Source organism: Lithobates pipiens, unplaced genomic scaffold (genome assembly GCF_037356315.1).
Source record: "Lithobates pipiens isolate NorthernLeopardFrog02 unplaced genomic scaffold, aLitPip1_a1.2 Scaffold_18, whole genome shotgun sequence".
NCBI classification, from domain to species: domain Eukaryota; kingdom Metazoa; phylum Chordata; class Amphibia; order Anura; family Ranidae; genus Lithobates; species Lithobates pipiens.
The window spans coordinates 428,905,393-428,926,857 of NW_027507758.1; the positions used below are offsets into that span (position 1 = coordinate 428,905,393).

The 21,465-nt window shown below is 41.4% G+C and overlaps 1 protein-coding gene and 1 long non-coding RNA gene across 4 annotated transcripts in view; one reads left to right on the forward strand and one right to left on the reverse strand.

Annotated features, from left to right (window-relative positions):
* The window catches only part of LOC143990194 (uncharacterized), a 56,721-nt gene extending 49,558 nt beyond the window's left edge, over positions 1 to 7,163 (reverse strand). The window contains exon 1 of the long non-coding RNA XR_013277208.1: positions 6,914 to 7,163. This is a non-coding gene — a long non-coding RNA (uncharacterized LOC143990194). The remainder of the gene's footprint in view (positions 1 to 6,913) is intronic.
* The window catches only part of PPM1L (protein phosphatase, Mg2+/Mn2+ dependent 1L), a 367,577-nt gene that overhangs the window by 203,761 nt on the left and 142,351 nt on the right, over positions 1 to 21,465 (forward strand). The gene's annotated exons all lie outside the window — the stretch shown is intronic.

The following is a 21,465-nucleotide window of genomic DNA, read 5'->3' on the forward strand; positions in this document are numbered from 1 at the left end:
GTCCTCGCTTGGAGACAGCCCCCCCCCCCCCCCCCCCATCTGCATTCTTGTGTTTTTACATGCGGCACATGACTTGTGTAAAGTAGCATAGCATGTAGTACATTATATGAGAAAGAATAAGAAGATCCGTGCCACTGAAATACATTTTATAATAAACTGGTTTTGGAACATTAAGGATTGGTATTTTGGGAAAAAATATTAAAAGTAGAGTTTTCCCATTAAATACCTGTAAACCAGATGCAATGCTACTATAAATGCAAAACAGCTAAGTTAATGTGAAAATGCAATCTCTGATATACAGTTCCTTGAAAATGTATTCATACCCCTTGAAATTTTCCACATCATGTTACAACCAAAAACGTAAATGTATTTTATTGTGATTTTATGTACTAGACCAACACAAAGTGGCACATGATTGTGAAGTGGAAGGAAAATGATAAATGATTTTCAAATTTTTTTACCAATTGCCTTCCGAAGTCACCTAATTAGTAAATAGAGTCCACCTTTGTGTAATTGTTAGAGAGGTTTGTTAGAGAGCCTTAGTGAACAAACAGTATTATGAAGGCCAAGAAACACACGTTTAGAACACAAGTTCTAAAAAAAATATCCCACGCTTTGAACATCTCACAGAGCAGTGTTCAATCCATCATCTGAAAATGGAAAGAGTATGGCACAACTGCAAACCTACCAAGACATGGCCATCTACCTAAACTGACAGGCTGGGCAAGGAGAGCATTAATCGTAGAAGCAGCCAAGAGGCCCATGGTATAGCTGGAGGAGCAGCAGAGATCCACAGCTCAGGTGGAAGAATCTATTCACAGAACTGAGTGGCAAGAAGAAAGCCATTGTTGAAAGAGAGTCATAAGAAGTCCCATTTGCAGTTTGCGAGAAGCCATGTGGGGGACAGAGAAAACATGTGGAAGAAGGTGCTCTGGTCAGATGAGACCAAAACTGAACTTTTTGGCCTAAAAGCAAAACGCTATATGTGGCGGAAAACTAACACTGCATATCACCCTGCACACACCATCCCCATCATGAAATATGGTGGTGGCAGCATAATGTTGTGGGAATGCTTTTCTTAAGCAGGGACAGGGAAGCTTGTTGGGAAGATGGATGGAGCCAAATGCAGGGCAATCTTAGAAGAAAACCTGTAATGGTTATGACTCACAGCTGATACTGTGATACTGGCCGATCGGAATTTCGGCCAGGAAAAGACTGATGAGAGCTTTTCATCGGAAAATGCAACCATGTGTATGCTCCATTGGAATTTAGCTGGCCGAATTCCCGCCAGCAAAAATTTGAGAGCATGTTCTCAATTTTCCAGACGGAAAAACTTTCTATCGGAAAATCCGATCATCTGTATGCAATTCCGACACACAAAAACTCACGCATGCTCAGATTCAACTACGAGATGGAAGCTGTTGGCTACTGGGTATTGAACTTCCTTTTTCTAATCCCGTCATACGTGTTGTACGTCACAGTGTTCTTGGCGGTCGGAATTTGGTGTGACCGTGTGTATGCAAGACAGCTTGAGCGAAATACCGCCGGAATTCCGTTGGGAAAACCATCTGAGTTTTTTCCGACCGAAATTCTGATCGTGTGTACACGGTATTAGAGTCTGCAAAAGACTTGAGACTGGGTCGGAGGTTCACCTTCTAGCAGGTCAACAGCCCTAAACATACAGGCTGAAGAAAGGGAAATCCTCCCAAATACGTGTTCCTACTAAAGGCCACTGGTGGTTTCTCATCTAAAAGCAGCTGGCATTCTCGCCTTGCCTTCTCATGCTTGTAGCGTCCAGGATTCTTCCATACTCTGGCCACCACAGTGATCCCTGCTTGTATCCTGGCCAGGAATAACATCCACTGTGGATCTGACTGTCTTTGCTTACACATTGAGTTCCCACTGGACCAATGGCTGAGTCATCTACGAAGTATGTCTAAAAAGGTCAGTGAATGGTATCAGAAAACAAACAAAACAGAAGCTACAAAGAAATTACCTTTATTGGCCTTCAAAATAATCGCCATCCTTCACAACACACTTTTGCAAATGTTTATAAAGCTTCTGGAAACTGTCAGCAAAGGCCTCTTTAGAAATCGATCACAGAACCACTGTCATATGTTCTTGGATTGCCACCACGTCTGCAAAACGTGTGCCCTTCAGGATGCTGGATGGATCCTGGTCACACATGGTAATGAAATCTCCAGAGGTTTTCATCCGTTTTGCTTACTGTTCATCTGTTAGCTTGTGTGACACAAACGAGGAACAGATCTTCCACTTACCCAAATCTTTGCAGACGATGGGGCACACTGTGTCTGGGGTTCTGCTTGTCGATGACTGAGCCGAACGTGGCTAAATCTCAGTTGTTTCGTCCCGATGCGAAAGTGTTTGAACCAGTCGTAAGCACATTTTCTGCTCACGGCCTCCGTCGCATACACTTGCACCAACATTTCACGTGTCTCCGTCATCTTTTTCCCCAATTCGTAGCACAACACTGTTCACTCGTTGCTCCATTGCACTGTGACCCTACCTCTCACACTGACTACGTTCAACTGCCCACAGCGGGTTCACCCTGACGGTCACGTGTACTCCATGCTAGGTGGTGCTTCTCGATATGTCTCTGGATAGCCATGTGAATGCACGCACCTGGCCTATTTTGCTGTTGAGATATTGGACCATTCACCAAACTTTTTAGACACACCTTGTATTATTATTTTGTATATTTATATGAACACTCTAAATTAGTGTTATATATCATTTATATATCATTTCACATAACTTTGCACGTGTTTTGATTGTTTGTCATATATTAGCAATTTGGTTTTCACTAGAGCTGCTTTTTGCTTGCACTGTTTGATTAACTGTTGTCACAGTTTCACAGCGGCTGCTTGCATTCATTAATTGGTGACCTAGCATGGATTTATTTTTATTAATTTGCCTTTTTGGATTTTATGGTGGGTAAAATCATTGTACTAAAATTTACCAGTATTATGGTACCAGCTTAATCAATGATACTGATCAGAAGCTCATTTTATGTGCTAGATCAATAATATCAGCTTTCACTGCATTGAAACAAAAACAGAGTTGCTCAGCTTCAAAGAGCCCAAGGTACATTTTTTGGTATCACCTGATACAGAAGCAATCCACCTGCTCTTCTTGCACCTTTTACTCCAAGTGCTTAGTCATATGCCGCGTACACACGATCGGAATTTCGGCCAGCAAAAGACCGATGAGACAATGCGGAAAATGCGACCGTATGTATGCTCCATCGGAATTTAGCTGGCCGAATTCCCACCAGCAAAAATTTGATAGCATGTTCTCAGTTTTCCCGATGGAAAAAACTTTCTATCGGAAATTCCGATCGTGTGTATGCAATTCCGACACGCAAAAACTCACGCATGCTCAGATACAACTACAAGATGGAAGCTATTGGCTACTAGGTATTGAACTTACTTTTTCTAGTCCCATCGTACATGTTGTACATCACAGCGTTCTTGGTGGTCGGAATTTGGTGTGACCGTGTGTAGGCAAGACAGTTTGAGTGGAATTCCGTCGGAATTCCGACGGTTAAACCATCAGAGCTTTTTCCAACGAGAATTCTGATCGTGTGTACAGGGCAATAGAATTACTGTATAGCGTACTCAATGACTAAGCTCCTGTTGGATTGGAACACATTCTATGAGCAGGTTGATTATCTCTGGATTGGGTAATGCTAATAGGTGTACCTTCGACTCTTTGAAGTTGAGCTCCTTTCTTGTTTCTCTGCTCTTGAAGTTAACAGATCACAGGCCATCATGGAGCCAGCACCTTTTGATCAGGTGAGTGGTGCGGGGAGCCTTGTAGCCTTGTAGTGGAGTATCTGGGATTCATTGAAAATAACATCTTTCACATGACACCAGTGTAAGGCATGATTCATCATTCTCAATGCACTATAATGCTGTTTTGCCAGTACCGAGTCTCTGGCATTGACTGGCATTCTGGCAACTCTGGCATTTAATAAAAAAGCTAGCCAGTTTCTTTATTGGCTAATATGAGGTACTTTGGGATGCTAGTCTTCATTCATAGGGGCTGATTTACTAAAGCTGGAGAGTGCAAAATCAGGTGCAGCTGTGCACGGCTGCCAATCAGCTTCTAACTTTAATTAAGCTTTGACAATAACACCTTGGAGCTGATTGGTTTCTCTGCAGAGCTGCACCAGATTTTGCCCTCTCCAGTTTTGGTAAATCAACTCCATAGTGTTTTAAGAAACAACTCTATGGAGCCTACAACCAGTCAGTACTTGGCTCCCAGGTAATAAAACCAGACACAGTGGTTCTGATACATATCATTATGTTTACAGAAGAAGGACTGGTGTTTGGGACGTGCCAGTGTCCGGGTTAAGGGTAGGAAAGGATTTGTATTACTTGTTCTATTGATAGAAGCACACAAATAACTGCACTATAACCATTTGCAGAAGATAAATACCACGCTGCTTATAAATAAATCACCTTCCGCACATCCAGCAAGCAGAGGACGCTCAGCACTTAGTAATTTTCTTTCTTTGTAGTATAAATTGTTGCAATGCTTTGTGTTTTTATTTCTTCCAGCTATTTCTAAACTGCAGTAAAGAATGGCCATCATTGAAAATGCTGTAGATGCTCAGTGAATAAGGATAGCCATTAAGTTCACAGTGCTTAATTATATTCCAGCAAGGTAAAATGCCAGGGATCCAATATCTGCTAGAGGAAAAAAAGTTGTGCCTTTTTAATTAGAAGAGCTTGGAGTATTTCTTCCAAATACCAAGGAAATGTTTTATAAGGATAGTGACTATTTTAGGGAGAAGTTTCCTTTGCAAGTTTATGAAGTCACATTGAATTAACCTTAAAGAAAGTTATAATGGTTTTTGCTCAGTTTTGTTCTAAATATTTTTTTTAAGTTTACCATTTTAGATTTATCAGTTGTTGTGTTATATCAGCTTCCAGTTTTTTGTCAAAGCTTAAAGGGTTTGTTAACCCATATAAATTAAACTCTGCTAGACTCTCTATTAGAGCCATGCAGAGCAAACAGTACCTGTCTTATAGAAAAACGAGCGTTGTAAATATCTATTTAAAGCCAATCTTCAGGCCACTCACATGACTCTCTGCCGCTGTTCAGCTCCAATGAATGGATACTGCAGGAGGGTCCGTGATCTCCCTCTGACGTCAGCTGGGGAGGTCACAAAAGGGGCGCTCAGCCTCTCTCAGCCTGAAGACATCGTTAAAACAATATTTACAGTGCTCGTTTTTCTAAAACAATAATGCAGTATGCTCTGCCAGGGTATCATAGATGGACTGGCAATGGGCAAAAAACATTTTACCTTTTACTAAAAGCGGGGGGCGGAGATGGAGACACAGACATGAGCTGACATGCAGGGCAAAGGGGGCAGCGTATAACGGAGGGCCGCAATCCGACCACGGTGATTAGGGCGGAGCTGCCCTGATTTTCGTGGTCTGTTTAGAGAGGGATACAGGAAGTGCCAGATTCAGTTTTTTTTTTTTTATCTTTTAGAGGGGGCAGATTACATAGCACAAGCACTGTGCTGTTTAATCTGCTTTAAGATACAAGAAAATCTTTTTTTTGGGTTAACAAACGCTTTAAATGAACAAGATGAAGTTAGAAGTTGATTGGCAACCATGTACATCTGCACCAGATTTTGCCCTCTCCAGTTTTACTAAATCAATGCCTATGTCTGCAAAGCAAATTGGGCTTTCTAACGAGAAAAAGAACGTTTTTTAACATATGCTCATTGCTTCTGTCCCAAGTCAGAACAAGACTTAGTGGTAGGTGCCAGAACCATGGAAATTAGCCTGAGGAATATTTAGACCTCATGCACACATTTTGCAGACTCTCCTAGAAGCCTTTCCTCCTGGCACAAGCGTTTGTTTTTGCTGCGTTTTTACGGCAATTTGCAGTAAATTAACATCAATTTTGTTGTGATTTTACCACAATATTGAAGAAATTCTACTGTGCTTATGGTGCACCTTTCATAGGTCATGTGACTCAAAACCCGCATCAAAAACGCAACACAGGTGCATTTTTGATGCGTTCTTGCTGCATTTTCAATGCATTTCAATGGGGAGGTGCATTTTTCGGTGCATTTTTTTAAAATGACCAAATATACACCAAAAATGCAGCAAGCAGGATTTATAACACCGCAACAGAAAAGTAATGGACCAGTGTGAAGATATACATAGAAGTTAAAGGGATGCTTTTCTTACGCTTTTTTAATGCAAAAGTGCTTAAAAAAAACTGCTCAGTGTGAAAGGAAATTAATTGGTCAAAAAGGTGCTGATAATTGACGAAAATAAATTCATATTCATTTAAATTCATGATAATAATTAAAAAGTCAAAAATAATACAATTATATATATATATATATATATATATTTAAAAAAAAAATATATATATATATATGGTTTTGGTTTGGGCACTGGAATTTTTATTTCGGTGCACCACAAAAAAAAACTCCTGATTGCTTGTAAAAATATGTAAAGCATTTAAGCGCATTTACAGGTGTCAATTAATTTCATTGGTCAGAATAATAATTTATTCTGACCATTGAAATGAATTAACGCTCAAGCACTAAACGCGTCTAGCTCCTGGACGCACTTTCAGTTGTTGTTTTTTTTTTTTTTCCCCAACTCTAAACTCCTCTATAAGCTTATGTGTGGATGGACCATAGGCTAACATGCAGGGGCATTAGAGACAGGGGAAAAAAAAGGCACAATGACATACATGTACATGATTGTGCTTGCATGTGCCACAATGCCGCAGTTTGTGTACTGTGGTGGGTCAGCAAGAGATACTAAGTAAGTTTTAAATGTTGTCTTCTCTCAGCCTTCATTAATGCTGAACATCATTTCAAGTAATAAGCGTAAATAAGCGTGTAAATACCTACTTTTTCACCTGTTTCCTATCAGTCACATGTCTGTACAAGTCCAAGTTCTAGGCAACTATGGCTAGTGGGAGCAGACTTCGACCTCTCCCAGAGTATTGGCACCAGTAATGTGATATCGCTGTTCTCCTCACTGTTGTGGGCTCTTGCAGCCCCCCAAGACCCAGAGCTGGGCAGTCATGTAACTGTCAGTGCTTCTTGCTCTGCAGCACTACACAATGGTTGTGCTTTGCTGCTTATTCTCTGTAACAGCAAATTGGCTTGAAGCTATGGCTTCAACTGAAATCTGAGCTGGGCACATCTATTTGTAGTTTTTTCTTACCTCTCTTCAAAGCACCTGTGTGTTTCCTCTTTTCTGTAGCCCTGTCATCAGCCAAATAACTTCTGTCAAGTTCTCTGACACAGGAGATAAAAGCAGCTGTAAATTTGTGTTGTGGGCGATTGCTATAAATAGTTTAGCTGACAGCTTGCCTTCTCACAGCAGAGCTCTGCACATTCCTTCCTTCCTTTGCCAGTGTGGTGTGGGGGTGTGTGCCTTTCCTCCAATCAACTGTCTTGGCTTTGTGCCCAGACTTCACACTCAGTGTTGAACAGGAAGAGAAAATCTGTAACAGGATGTGCACTTTCTAAAGTATATATAAAGCTGAGGACAGCAGATATACATGTAAAATGTATGCAGGGAGAATTGTTTCATCTCTGTGTATCATCTGAGGCTGTTCACTTCACTGGCTATATATGAGGGTTTACATCCACTTTATTTTTATAGTTTTCTATTAAAGCCAATATAAAAGACGCACTGTAACCAATAATTTTTTTTACCTGTCATTAAAAAAAAATGTATACAATCTATATATTAAATATTTAATACTTGGAAAAGTACAGAGTTTTATGGGTTTGTTAATAAGGCAGAAAAAAAAATATTTGATTTAAGTCTGTATGTTGAGTATGCTGTTAAGGAATGAGTGGCTGTAATAAATGATCGGTGTAATAACTCCACAGTTCTATGTGTGATTAGCAGATTGAGCTACTGAGCCTGTAAACCGCCTGTAAAAAATGTAAAGTTGAAGATGTGAAAAGGTGCCTAGAGTTCCACCTGCTGGTTTGATAAAAGACTACAAAATATTCATACATAATATATCATATTTATGTGCCCCAAATTATTATCTAGAGCAGTGATTCTCAACCAAGGTTCCGTGAAACCCTAGGGTTCCTCCAGAGGTTGCTAGGGGTTCCTTCAGCATTGGGCAATTTCTTCCTCTTAGCTATGTTCCCACCTACACCATTGATCTTTTTAGCTATCTGTAAGGAGGTAATTATTCCCAATGACCACAAGTGTAAGGACCACTCTTCCCACTGACCATCACACTAATATATCATGAGTTGTAGATTTCTAATTTTTAGCAGGGGTTCCCAGAGACTGGAGAACTATTTCAAGGGTTCCTCTGTGTTGAAAAGGTTGAAAAAGGCTGATCTAGAGTATATATTTAAATAATATCAAAGTGAGCATGTATAATTTCCTCCATGTAAATAATATTATACAATGACAAATGATACATAGAAACAAGAATTGGATTTGTTTGGCAGCAGTGGGAGCCAATGGCTGCACTGCTATTAATCTATCCAATCAGGCCCCCGAGACACCGCCTGGAGCTGGTGTGCTCGTCCCCATCACTGGAAAGACTAGGTTCAGCTAAGTAAAACTTTGAAGGTTTACAACACCTTTAAATCTGTTCAGAAGCAACACGTTTCCTTTAAGAAGAAATTCTTTTTTTATTTGTGTTTTTGATTATTTGTATTTGATGTGGATTAAAGTCTTACTTGGAAAACTCTACAACAAGATTTTACAGTTTAATAAGGATACAGTTGTTTCATCTAAGACCTAAAGACAGCATTGCACGCTGTGACAGAAAAGTATGTAGCACAGCTATATTTTCACTCTAAGCTGGAATTTTGTCCAGAAGAACTGTAGCCAGCAGCATGAATTGAGGAGTCATAGAGATCCAGACTACCAGCTGTTTTAGAGACAGGCAAACTATAATTATTACTGCCATGAATCCACACCAGGTCTAGAACATTTCAATATACATAAGAAAAAACTGAAATCCCCAATTCCAAAAAAAGGCGGGAAACTGTGTAACACCTACGTGAAAACAGAATGCAATGATTTACAAATCTCATAAACCCATATTTCATTCACTATAGAAAATAGAAAACATAAATGTGTAAAAGGAAAAAATACGGTCATTCTGAAGTTGATGGCAGCAACACATCTCAAAAATTTGGCCTTCCTGTTTGCATTTTTTTCTCATGCATGCTTTAGGCAGTTTTTTTTTTAATCTATGACTAGGACACAAGGTTATATCTGACACTGCTCTATTAGCAGAGTTAATGGTAGCCAACACTTTAGTTTGTACCAGAAGAAAAATCAAGTATACATTTAATGTTTGCAAAGCATTGTAAGGAATCAATAACCAGTAAGAGATGTGAAAACACCCAAAGGCCATGAACATTCAACTTGGAAAATTGCCTGAAAATGTGAATCTGGTAATAGTGTTGGTACGGAGAATGAATTGTGCTATGGAGGGGATAAAATCAGGCCCCAATACATAACAGATGTCTTTTCCTTTCAATTTCATACAGACAGCAGATCTCACTCGGCAATTTATTATTTACCAGTGCCATTGCAGCTGTGGATTATTGTAATTATGGATTTAATATATCCTTGTCAGCTTTCTGTGCATACTGATGTGAACATTACACATTCTCTCTGGAGTATCTTTAATTTTTTATGATTGCTTGATTTCTTTTTACTAACTAATTTGAGAAGAGATTGCCAACGTGTGTGTGTGTTCTGGTAAGGTAATGAAGAATAGCCATTATTTTGCATCAGATTCTAAAGTAAAGGTGGATTTTCTGGGAACACAAACTGAGATTAAATATGTAGTAATTAAGACATCACAATAGGTCATCATTGTGCCAGAATATGGGGCTCCAATCAGCAGCTAAAAACAACTTCAATTGTATCTACATGCAAAATTATTTGTTTTAGAGTGAGGAAGGTTTAGGACGTCATATTTTTTTTTTGGCCTCTGTTCCCAGTGACAATATGTGAGCAGGGCCTGGAGTTAGGGAAATTCTACAAGAAGGACACGTTTAGCAATAAGGATACTCCTAATAGACTTGAAGGCAAGGACCAACAATTGATTTTTATTGTCCTTGACCCCGTTGAAGATTTTTCTTCACTTCCTGACCAGAGTATTGAGCACGTATGACCCTTAGAATATATGTTTGTTTGGGTCAACACCATTCGGTAAGCCTACATCTATTAAGGTGGTGGTATCGTCACACGGGTGGCTGCTCAGTTAAGCTATAATTGGATGGTTCATCTGATACTTCATCTCATATTTAGGACTTCACTTCTATAAAGGACTGTCTGTCTTTTTCACAAATTATTTATAATTTTCCTTTTTTGTGTGTTATATTTTGTTATACACAAGGTTCCCTCACTTATTGATGCATATATATTAATGAGCATATGTATGTACTGATTGTTGGAGATGTAATATTTTTATTGTGTAGACCAACAATAACTATGTGAGTTTTCACGTACAAGTCTAACTATTGCACTGATTCATGCACTACTATTTCTTTTTTTAGAGCTACACTTTATATATTGTTTACATGGTTTGAGCTAGAATATCAATTTTTAGCGTGTTAGCGGCTTTATTTGGATAGCGCAGTGTCATTTTTGAGTTATAGTTTTTATCACATCACAGTCGCCCCCCTCCCTTTACATCATTGTCCCCAGGCCCTCTCTTAACATCACACACCCCCTTCACATTATAGACCACTCTTTACATCACAGCTTCCCCTCCCAAATTACAGTCTTTCCTTCCTTCTCTTTGTTATGGATTTATTGCTGGTCCAAAACCAGGGCTTCACGTTGGTGCGTCAAATTGTTATGGATTGATTCTTGGTCCAAAACCAGAATGTATCTTCTATTCTGCCTCTGCCCCTAATTCAACGTGATGTGAGTGCATACATGCAAAACAATTAACACTGAGACAGTGTTCAGTGTAAAAGCTCCTCATCACTTCACGACTTCACAGTCCCCCATTCACATCACAGCCACCCCCTTACATCATAGCCCCCCTCATATCACAGCCCCCTCCCTTACCTCACAATCCTCCTTGCAATTACAGCTCCCCCCACCTTTCACAGTCCTACCTTAACACACAGGGCAAAGGGTGGGAGGTGTGGCAGATCTGAATGAAGGGTGGGATGTGCCCAGCTTTTCATGGTAACAAGGGAGTGATTGAGTGATTGGTTGCTATAAGCACCATGCGGTGAGAACGTGCACCCTGGCTGCTAAGTGGGACTACTACAGTCTGGACTAGACTGTCACTTGGTCCAGGTCGGGACTGCGGTCTGCCATTTAGCGATGCCTGCATGATTAATTTAAGTGACAGTTCTAAGCAGGGATTTTTTTCTCAGAAAATAGGTGCAGGAACTCACCCTCCCAGCCCAAAACCCCCGCCCAAACCCCATCCCAAACCACACCCAAACCCCACCCCCAGACACACCTTCCTTAGAGGAGAGAAGTACAGTGGCATTAAATAACTGTAATAAGTGAGGCCTTAGAACTGTGTATCACACATGGTTCAGGAATGTTTAACACACAAAGTACAGGACTCAGGCCTTTATAAAACACAGGGCTCAGAAGTGTGTATTGTGCAATTGTGAGTGGGGCATATCACACAGGGTGCAGAAAAAAAAACAGCAAACAGGATAGTACTTACATTCAATGCAAAGCGTCCCTTGTTCTCATAAATATGGAGCATAAAGCCCTGTGTACAGAGTGCAGGGGTCAAGAATATGAAACATAGAGCCCAGCACACAGAGAGCAGTGGTAAAGCTATGTAATATGCAGTCCAGTATACAGAGTACAGGGCTCAGGGGTATGTAATGCAAAACCCATTGTACAGCATTCAGGAGTACCATACCGAGGCCTTTAATATGTAACATGCAGCACAGCACACAGAGTATAGTGTTTCTGAGTATGTAATGTACAAGGTGTTACACAATTCACCCCACTGGACCCTGCACGCTGTGCCATACATCACATACTCTTGGTCACTAACTCTGTATGCTTTAGACCCCTGAGGCGCTTTACAGGCGTTTTTGCACTAAAAATAGCACCTGTAAACTGCCTCTTCTGCAGCCCCAGTGTGAAAGCTTTCACAATGGAGCGGTGCGCTTGCAGGACTAGAATAAAAAAGTCCTGCAAGCAGCATCTTTGGGGCAGTGGGAGAGCAGTGTATACACCACTCCTCCACCGCCCCTGTCCATTGAAATGAATGGGCACCGCTTTCAAAGCGCCATAAAAGCGATTTGAAAGCAGCACTTACCGGTCGCTTTTAACCCCTTCTTGGGGGTTAAAAGCACCCTACTAGTGGCACCAAAGCACTGCTATAACAGCGTTAAAGTGCCGCTAGTTTTAGCATTTTACTACTAGCTCCCACAACACCCCAGTATGAAAGGGGTCTTACTGTTCCCCAGCTAATTTCCCTGGTCTTCCCCCTCAAGTATCCCTCCAAAATTAATCATCAAATCCTCACTTCTGTTTATCTCTTTGCTTACCTCTGTGTCCCCCATCCACTCCTAACTTCTGCAACCATCATCCACAGCTCACCCCTCTTTCCCTGTCCACAGCCCCACTCTGCACCCCCATCAACATCTCACCTCTGCACCCCTCTAACTACAGCTTACACCCCCACTCCACAACTCACCTCTGCACCTCCATCCATATTATCTCTGATCCCCTTCTGGACCCCCATCTAAAGCTCACCCCAATCCACAGCTCTCAACTTTGCCACCCACCTCTGCTCCCCCAGCTTTCCCTACAGCTCTCACCTCTACACAACCTCCCCCACCCTCCACAGCTCTCATTTTACACAACCTGCCTTCTTCCCTCTGCAGCTCTTACTTCTATACAAAGCTCCCTTCCCAGTTCTCCTCTCTGGGCAAATTTCCACCCCCCCCCCTCCTTGCTGCACAACCACCCCCTCCTTCTTTCACAGTTATCCTCTCACTGTGAACTCTCCCCTCACCCCCCCCCCCCGTTTTTCATTCAGAACTCCCTCACCTCTTCCACTGCTGATCCAGTGCTCCAGTCCATGTGTTATGCGCAGGCTTTTCAGACAATCGAGAACTGTAGTTGGGGCAGAGTTTTAGGGCTCCTCTGCTCTCTTCTCAGTGCTACAATGTGAGAAGAGGCGGGGACCAAAGCTGCCACTTGAATCAACATAGGCAGCAGCTGTATGTTGCCGTGCCGTGCCAAAGATCTCAAAAGGCAGCAGCCCTGTGTGCACAGCGCTAGTGTGAGATAAATGACAGGTCAGAGCAGAGTGGGCTGCCTGTCATAGGTACCGCAACTGCGTTCTGAGTTCCGGCAGAAAAAAAGCCCTGGTTCTAAGCCCTTGTACACACGGTCGGAAATTCCGACGGAAAATGTCCGATCGGACCGTGTTGTTGGATAATCCGACCGTGTGTGGGCTCCATCTGACTTTTTCCGTCGGAATGTCCGACCAACAAAGTTTGAGAGCTAGATATAAAATTTTCCGACAACATGATCAGATCGGACTTTGTCCGATCGTTTGTAGAGAATTCCGATCAGACAAAGTGCCACGCTTGCTCAGATCAAATTACGAGACCAAAGCTATTGGCTACTAGCCTCAACGTAGTCCCGTCGCAACGGACGAACGTCATCACGTTCCGAACGATCAGATTTTCCGACAACTTTGTCCGACTGTGTGTACAAGGGCTAAGACTTCTGGAGTTGCTCTTACACAAGGCAGGCTTTTACAAGTTATACAAGCAGAAACACAAAACAGCGCCAACCTAAGTGCAGTATTAAAGTCCACAAATATTTATTTAGAATGTTGTACACTCACTCTGTGTAGGAGAAAATCAGGCACATCATGTATGTAACATCAATAAATACTACATTCTAAATAAATATTTGTGGACTTTAATACTGCACTTAGGTTGGCGCTGTTTTGTGTTTCTGCTTGTATATCTTCTAAAGGTGTCTTCTACCCTTCAGCATGCTTGTGCAACGATACTTCCTTTCTCAAGTGACTACAGACTTATTGTTCCATAACAACTTCTGAATTGTTTGGATCTTTCCAAAAACAGCATTTGAAGTCCAAACATTCTTCTGTACTCCAGCTATAATATACCCCTTGCCTTCCTATCCTATTCCCTCTCCCCTCATTCCCCCCCCCCCCCCCCCGGCCCTGCTATATGTAACCTATTAGCGCAACAAAAAAATAGTTTTTTTAGGCTTTTACAAGTAAATAACATGCATAACATATCTTCATGGGAAGAGTGCTGTTGAAATTAAAGGTCTGGCAATAGAGTCTCTCTAACTACTTCCTTACTACGCTATAGCTGAAAGACATCTACAGTGTGGCTCTGTTTTCCCAGGAGGTCATCGATGGACATTCTCCCGGGACCGCGCCCTTGGCACACTTTGTGATCGTGGTAAAGTACTCAACAGTGCAGCCTATCAGTGCCACCTTATCAGTACTCATCAGTGCAGCCTATCAGTGACCATCAGTGCAGCCTCATCAGTGCCCATCAGTGCCGCCTTATCAGTACTCATCAGTGCAGCCTATCCGTGACCATCAGTGCAGCCTCATCAGTGCACATCAGTGAAGGAGAAAAATTACTTATTTGCAAACGTTTATAACAGAAACCAGAAAAAAGTAGTTTTTAAAAAAATATATATATTTTCTTTTGTTTGTTTAGCATTGGTGATTAAGTACAACCAAAAGATAGCTCTATCTGTCTCAACAAAAATCTGAAATTTCATAAAAAGAGTACAGTGTTGAATGACAGCACAATTGTCATTCATTGTGCGATAGCTCTAAAGGCTGAAAATTGGCCTGGTCAGGAAGGGGGTATAAATGCCCAGTAAGCAAGTGGTTAAACTTGGACCCACAGTAAATTTTGTAAGGTTATTTATTAGATATGCTCGCGAGTTAAATCTCTAAATCCAAACCGTATATAGGTCTGAATATGTGAGCTGAATATGTAAACCCTAATATAGAGCAGCAGAAGATTAGAAGGCTTCCATCCAGGAGTGCCAAGTGGCCCTTCAACCTTAAGAGTGTCCCTGCCTGATCAATGATAGGGGAAGCTATATAGTTTAGCTGCCATATCTGAGTGACATAGAGTGACATATAAAGAAAGCAGTCACTACAGTATACCAGTGATTCTCAACCAGGGTTCTGTGGAACCCTGGGGTTCCTCCAGAGGTTGCTAGGGGTTCCTTCAGAATTGGGCCATTTCTACCTCTCTGATAAGTTCCCACCGACACCACTGATCTTTTTAGCTATCTGTAAGGAGGTAATTCTTCCCAATGACCACAAGTGTAAGGACCATTCTTCCCACTGACCATCACACTAATGTATCATGGGTTGTAGATTTCTAATTGATAGAAGGGGTTCCCCAAAACTGGAGAACTATTTCAAAGGGTTCCTCTGTGTTGAAAAGGTTGAGAAAGGCTGCAGTATACATTGCCACGGAGAGTAGCAGCCGGAACAAGTAGCTGGGTAGCAGGTGTTTTAGAACCGGATTAAATGAACATGAGTTTAGAAAACTCAAGAATGAAATGTGCCTTTCAGAGCCCTTTCACAACAGGATACCGCTCTGTTGGCATCACAGAACTCACACTCTCTTTCTTAGCTCCCTGACCTTTATCAGAGACAGCCTGTTGAAAATCTAATGCCTTAGAAATGTCACTTGGTACTTAGGAAATGGCTTTTATTCTCAAGGAAGAACTCTGTTTAGCGCTATTTTCATCTAAACTGACTGTGTAACAACCCCAGTTGTCAGAAGAACAACAACCATTTTTTGTGAGAAAAACACTTACCAGTTATGGTGGCCCAAAGCTTCTAACAATCACAAACAATAGGCAAATTAAAAAAATTAGGAGCTACTACAGCTTAGCTGTCAGTGTTGAGAGTAGCCTCCGAGACAGCATGCTTTCCTCTGACTTTCCAGGATATGAAATGATTTTGCTTATTTGGTTTATGAGAGCTGCAATCAGCAGAACTCAGTAGCATAAGACAAGTCCACAAAAGATTATATTTATTTTAAGTAAGCAGCTTACATTTTAAACACTATATAAAAAAGAAGAAGCTTTTTTTATTTAGACTACATTTTTTTTCTTACTGTCAAGATTCAGAAGTAATTTTACATGAGGTCTCTTGATCAAGCCATCCAAATTGCCAATCCTTTAATAATTGCAACATATTTCTGAAATTATGATGAGCAAACAAGTCTAGCCCCCTAATTAACCTTGTTTCTGTAGCCCCTTGGAAACTAGGAGAAGTAATTGTCCTTTAAAAGCAACTGGATATAAAAAAATAGGCTTGAAGATTTTAAAATTTTTACAATCACAATTTAAAATGTAGATACAGTAAAGATACCCATAAAGTACCCTCATTTATTCCAGTTATGCAGTGGAGCGCTTTGATAGGAGGAGAGAGCGATGTGATGACTCCATCAATGATCTGTTTCTTCTTCCAGTCACAGCTTTTCTGTATGGTTTTGGCTGGCTTATGTTATTATGACTTTAAAGTGGTGTTGCCTCCAAAAATAAAAGTGTTTAAAAATCTTTAAAAAAAAAAAAAAAATTGGAAAAAAAAAATTTTTACTCACCTCTAAATACCTGTTGCTAGGGGGTCCCTCGTAGTCTGCCTTCTTCCTTGCCCGGGCAGGGGACATCACTTCCCCTCGAAGCCACACAGTCGTCTGGGACCTGTCACGTGTCCCACTCGCGCATGCGCAGTGGGTGCCCGGCTGTGAAGTCACAGCCGGGTGCCCACAGTACAAATGACGGTGAGCGGGGAGCGAGGGGGGGGCTTCATTCCCCCGCATCGCTGGACCCTAGGACAGGTAAGTGTCCGAATAATTAAAAGTCAGCAGCTGCAGTTATTATTTTTTTATTTTTTATTTAGGGGCACCCCACTTTAAGGGAGAAAGGGGCAACTCACTGGGTTAACAGATAAAAGGCATATCTTCACAAGAACACTGATGGCAGCCCCACTGGTATCTTATCCTGCTTGTGCAGCCACCAGGTTCTGTGTAGAAGGCTTGGGAGTGCTGGAAATCAAAACAGGAAGTGCCAGTAACCATCCTGGGGTGCTCAGGGGAGCAGCTGTGGAAGTAACATCAGGTGGGTTGTCCTGTGGGCATTGCTACATGTTTCAGAGACTCCTGCTCTTTCCTCATGCCAAAGGAAAGAGCAGGAAGATCAGTAACATGTAGCCACCCCCCACAGGACAACCTACATGATGTCACTTCTGCACCTACTCCAGTATGGTTAGTGGCACTTCCTGTTTCGGTTTCCTGAAGTCCTAAGCCTTCTATCCCTTTTGTTTCATTGCTGAGGCTGCTTTCTACTTTGGGGCGGCTACTTTAAGTTGAGTGGAATGGGTAGCATTACAGGACAATTTGTTCAAGTTGGACTTTTATGGACTTGGACTGCTTGCCCTATTAGTGCTATTTATCTTGTTTTTATGACTTTATGATTGACTTGGCCTCCAAATTCTTCAGATCCCAGTCCAATCAAGCATCTATGGGATGTGCTGTAAAAACAAGTCTGATCCATGGAGGTCTCACATCTCAATTTCAGGACCTGAAGAATCTGTTATTGAGGGCTTGGTGCCAAATTCCACAGTATACCTTCAGAGGTCTAGTGGAATCAATGCCTTAATTGTTCCGGGCAAATTTGGTGGCAACAGGGATGTTTTAGCAGCAAAATGGGGACCAACTCGGTATTAGGTGGGTGGTCATAAAGTAGGCAACCAGAGGGTTCCGGGGGCCCCACATCAAAACAGACCCATAATCAAGTTCCAAGGGATGGACTGAAATGTGTTGGGCACGTGGCCGGGAGGGGTCCAGGCTGAGACTGCCATTCACTTTAAAATAGTGGGTCTGTTTTGACGTGCGGCTTCCAGGAAACTCTGGTTGCCTACACTATGTTTGGAGCATAGACAAGCTCCTTTCCCAGATCAGCGTTCCTGCATAGCCTAAGCGGCACACATCCTCATTTCTTGGTCCACAGTGGGTGGTCATAAAATTATGGCTGATTGATGTATATTATAAATTATGACTTTGTGCATTCCAAAATGGAATATATACTGTACTATCTGTCTGTGTAGAGCAAGATGACCAGTAAATGTGCCAGAGCTCCAGACTACTCACTAGCCAAATCAAACCAATGATGTCTGGCTTTGGGCTTTCAGTAGCACAAACCTAAGTGAGCAGACTATAATACTCTTATAGTTCTAGTTCAGTTTAAAAAAGTAAATGTCATACGTAGGTTCCATAAACACCCCACTAATGAGAAAAATATTTTGTAGAAAAATATTTACCAAATGGGCATGTCAATTTGGTGAGTTGGTTTATTACCGGAAAAGATTTATATGAAACTGTGTAGTTTTGTGCAATAATTACAATAGATAAATATGCTGAATGATCACATTCAGCCTAAGAACAATTTGGTGATATATAGTAGCAATCCTGCAACACTGTTTTATGTTTTTTGTATGAAACAGCAAAGGAAAATTCTGTATTTCTGTATGTAAATAAAAGTGTTACTAAATGCACAACAGTAAAATCAGTCTGTATATTCAGTAAAACATGCTTGTTATACTCACGTTGGTACCTAAGGGGTTAATCCTCTGCATTGTGTAAAAAGGCTACTTGATCTTGTATGCACAGATTCTCCCCTCCCTGCACTGTCCTCCTGGACAAGTCTGGATGCGACAGAGCCTTTGAAGTCAAGCTGCACATGCTCAGTTTGTTGTGTATTCCTTTTCTTGGGAGGGTGCATGTGATCAGCCCAGGGCCAATCAGCACGTCCCATATCCAGACATATCCAGACAGAGGGTCAGGAGCCCTGCAGCTTCATAGGACAGTTCAATGCAGTATGAAAACTCCTCCTACAAGCTTCACCAGGAACTGAAAATCACAAGACTGCTATATACTGCTGATGAGAAAAGCTATTTAGCAGTTTATATTTACTAAAATAATTGCATTTCCATGTTCTGTGTACTGTGGGAGACCAGATATAGTGAATGCAGGGTCCTGAGTTTAGTAACACTTTAACTGCTTGTCGACCAGCCGCTGTCGTTATATATGGCGGCAGGTTGGCACTGCTGTGTGAATCGCTGTAGCTGTATGTCGGCCACTTTAAGAGCTGTAGCGGGTGCGGGAGCGTGCCGTAGGAAGTACATACCCACGAGCTCGGAGTGGATGCATGTGGCCGGCAGCCGCAATGTCCACCAGTGACCCGCGATCGCTCCTCAGAGAGGCAGAATGGGGATCTGTCAATGTAAACAGGCAGATCCCCATTCTTTCAGGGTAGTAGAGAGAGATCTGCTGTTCTTCAGGAACAGCGATCTCTCTCTTCTCCCAGTTAGTACATTCCCCCACAGTTAGAAACACCTACCTAGGATACACTTAACCCCTTAATCACCCCTAGTGTTAACCCCTTCCCTGCCAGTGACATTTATACAGTAATCAGTGGATATTTTTTAGCTCTGATCACTGTATAAATGTCAATGGTCCCAAAAAGGTGTCCGATCTGTCTGCCACAATGTCGCAGTCCCACTAAAAATCGCTGATCGCCATTACTAGTAAAAAAAAATATATATATAATAAAAATGCCATAATTATATCCCCTATTTTGTAGATGGTATAACCTTTGCGCAAACCAATCAATATATGTTTATTGCTAATTTCTTTTAACAAAAATATGTAGCAGAATACATATTGGCCTTAACTGATGACGACATTATTTTCTTAATTTATAGCAAAAAGTTAAAAATAGAGGTTTTTTTTCAAAATTGTCGTTCTTTTTTTGTTTATAGTGCAAAAACTAAAAACCGAAAAGAAAGCTCTATTTGTGGGAAAAAAAGGATGTCAATTTTGTTTGGATACAGCGTTGTATGACCGCGCAATTGATGCAGTGCTGTATCGCAAAAAATAGCCTGGTCAGGAAGTGGGTAAATCCTTCCGGGGCTGAAGTGGTTAAAGTGGGCCTTCAGTCATTTTTTCATCTTTCCATCTATTAAATATTCTGTCCTTGTTGTTTTAACTTTGGATAGTAAAACATTTTTTTTTTCTGCCAGTAAATACCTTATACAGCCCACTTCCTGTTTCTTGTCTGGTAAAAAGCCTAGGCTTATGATGTCATGCCCAGCTCTCTCTCTCTCTCTCACCACTCTCATGAGAGTTTGCCAGGGAGGGGGGGAGAGTCATAGGAGGGCCAATGAAAGCTACAGAGCTGGAGGTGTACCTCTGTGTAAATCCAGGAAGTGAACAGGCAGCAGCTTCAGCTGCCCACAGTTAAAATGGATGCAGCCAGACTTGCTGGAGGGAGATTTCTGCAGCATATTTGGCAAGTACAGAATCACCGTATATACAAAATAATATGCAAAGTAGTTGGAGGGAAGCTTCCGAATGGCAAAGATGTTTTTATTACAAATTATGTGAGCAGACTACAGTTCCTCTTTAAATAATAGCTGTAATTCTTACATCTACCCCTGAAATGTGGCAGTTGGAATGCACTGGGTACTGTGTATCTGTTGAAGGCTGTTTTTATCCTTTACTTAGTTTTGTTGCAATACCATTTTCTGGTTGTGTTCAGTACTTAGTTGCAATTTAAATCACATTTTCAAGTGTTACATTTTCAAAAGGGCGATTCCAAATCTGCTCTTTACAAAAATGATTACACTATAAGTGCGTAGATATTTTAGAGAATCTGAGCAGAGTCTATAAAGCATTATAGCATATATTATTAGTGTAAAAGTCACTTTTCTATGGAAAAGTGTTTGAGTTTTGCAAAAAATTACTGCAGTGTACTGGTACTTAAATGTAACTCTTTGAAGCAGAATGCCAGATAAATGAGTAGATTAAGAAGAAAATAATCTTTTTCAAGCACTGGATTTTCTTGATTTAATCCCATTCTAATTGTATGCATAGCCAAACATTGTCTCTAGTTTTGGATAGGGCAGGTTATTATTATAAAAAAAACTTGTGAGTGCTTTCTGGGTCCTGTTTGCCTCCACTTTCTGTCCCAAACACATAACAGAAAGTAAGGGGAAATCAGTCCAAACTGAGGAGAATTGCCCTCTTGGTTATTGTTCACATGTGCAGGGCATTTAGCCAGCGGTGAGGAGGCATTATGTCGCCTGCTCATCGCCCGATTTGAATCTACATTGCACGCGGTGGTGATGCGGCCCCATAGACTTGGAATGGTCGGGTGAAATGCTGTTTCAATTTTGCTGATGTGGCATGTGTACAGCCCTGAGTGGCTGCATACCCACTTTTGGGTGAGCGGTTGGGGAATGGTAAAACCGTAGCTCAACTTGCTTTTGCCACTCCTTGTTGCACATGTGAACAAAGCCTTAGACAAAGCAAAGCCTTCAGAAATGTGTCACATAGCTTGGTTGAAGTCCAAACTGCAGCTCTGGTGT